Source organism: Dipodomys spectabilis, unplaced genomic scaffold (assembly GCF_019054845.1).
Source record: "Dipodomys spectabilis isolate Male_0828 unplaced genomic scaffold, ASM1905484v1 ptg000344l, whole genome shotgun sequence".
NCBI classification, from domain to species: Eukaryota; Metazoa; Chordata; class Mammalia; order Rodentia; family Heteromyidae; genus Dipodomys; species Dipodomys spectabilis.
This window is the reverse complement of record NW_024871021.1, coordinates 532057-534474: the sequence shown is the minus strand read 5'-3', so window position 1 is coordinate 534474 and position 2418 is coordinate 532057.

Sequence of the window (2418 nt, the reverse complement as noted above, 5' to 3'; positions counted from 1 at the left end):
CATTTCACCACAGAATGTGTATTTATCCTTTATGTCATACTTGAATACCAAAGCCTTTGGAAGATAGTTATTAATTGGTGCATATTAATTATATGAAGATATCTTATTGCAATATTTTACATTCTCACATATTGATGAAGGGCCTGATTAACCGGTTTCTGGCTTTCTCCATTTCCATTGCCCTTTATATTTCAACTGTTTTCTTTGAATTTCTTTATGCTACCTTCACATATTCTCAAAATGTATTAAAGTACTATTTACTCACCATCATTGAAAATTATACAATGCTGAATATGAAAGCAAACATCTAAATAAATGGAGACATAATTTTTGTCGATTAGAGGATACAATTGAGAAAAGATATAAATTGTCTCTTCCCCTTTTTTTGGTCATTCATGGGGCTTGAAATCTGGTCCTGGCGCTGTCCTTCTGCTATTCATTTCAAAGTGAATGCTCTACTCATTGAGCAACTGTGCCACTTCTGGTTTTCTGGTGGTTAATAGGACATAACAGTCTTACATACATTCCCATTCCAGCTAAATTTCAACCACAATCCTCAGATCTCAGCCTCCTATGCAGCTAGGATTACAAGCATAAACCAACAACACTCAGCTTCATAGTTTTATTTATGTTTATGACAATTTCTAAGAACACCTGACTAGCACTCTTTGAGTCATTGACAAAGAAAAATAATCTGGAATATATTTCTCTGTCCAATATTAAAGCTATTAGTGTAAAATTGTTATATTTGTAGAGGAAAGATTATCCAGCTCAATGGGTCTGTAGGGCACCAGATTAGATCCACGTAAATATTATCAAGGAATATTTAATAAGGGGTAAAACCAAACATTTGTGGAATGATGTTCTGTTTAATAAGTGGTGATACATTAGGCAGTATTTGGGAAAATTAAAAAGTGAACATTGACTTAAACATAACAATTTATTCAAATGTTAACTTCAAACAGGATTAAAACGTGGCATATAAAACAAAAAGAGAGATGGAAATTTACAGCAACGGAAGATGTTTTGACAATTTTGAGATTTGGCATTAAAATTATAGGAAAGGAAAATGAAAGAGTTGAACTCATTGAAAGTGTAAAACAATTTAGCCTATGAAAATTCATATACAAGTGGTGAGCAGGTGGCTCATGTATCTCATCCTAGCTACTTGGGAGGCTGTGATTTGAGTTTTGCTGTTTGAAGGCAGCCCACAAAATAAACTCCCTGATAATCTTATCTCTGATTAATCAGCAAAAAAGCCAGAAGTGAGGCATGACTGAAATGGTAAATTGTTAAAAAATTGCAACAAATCTCAGGGACCCTGAGTTCAAGCCCCAGGACCAAACAAGTTTGAATCAACTTGATATAATGTAACGGTTATAAATTTTAACAATTAAATCAATGCATATTACACATTCCCACAGAAATATAATTGGAAACAAAAGGCATAATTGTTTTCTTAAAACAAGTAATGGAACCATGAATTTCTTTCACTTTAAAATTCATGTTTTTTGTCACTTTAATTAGCAGACTTCCAGGACTAAAACTAAATATATTAATTGTATACCACAAGAAGAAAAGTGATTATAGTTAAGAATAGATATTTCATCCTAGCCAGAAGATAAGTTTTTGAGCATTCTCTCTAAAAAGAAATTTTATATGCAGAAATTAATGGATATGATGTAGCTTTATTATTACACAACATATAAATGAATGGGATTATCAAGCAATATTTCATAGCTTTGTAAAAAATAATTGTGTAGCTAGGAGTCAGTGGCTCATGCTTATAACCCTAGCTACTAAGAAGGCTGAGAGCTGAGACTCAAGGTTCAAAGCCAGCTTAGGCAGGAAAGTCCGTGAGACTCTTATTTCCAATGGGCCACCAGAAAACTGGCAGTGGCTCAAGTGGTAGAGCACTAGTCTTGAGCTGAAGAGCTGAGGGACAATGTCCAGGCCCAGATTTCAATCCCCTACTACCAACAAAAATTAAAAATAAACAGTTACAAATAAACAAATATTTTGAAATAAATGTGAAAAATATATTCTAACAATTTTTAAATCCTTACTAGGCATACTAGTTTATATAAATATAAAGAATTGCTTTCTGGATTAGTTGTCATTGAGTCAAATTTGTAAATCACACATTTGTCACTCAATTCATATTTGTATATTTCTATACTTATATACTTTAAGTATAATTAAGTGATAAGTGAAAGGCAATACTGTTTTAGGAATCTCCCTTGGCTTTCTATAATTAAGCCTCCTACCCTAAAATCAATATGCCCTCCAAAATAGTCAGACGTTTCATCTCACTGGAGAAGAAAAGTATAAGCCATAATCATTGCTAGAACAAGTAACATTTCACATGTATTTCACTTAGTTTAAGAACCAAAACATTCAAATCATCTTAATAATGCC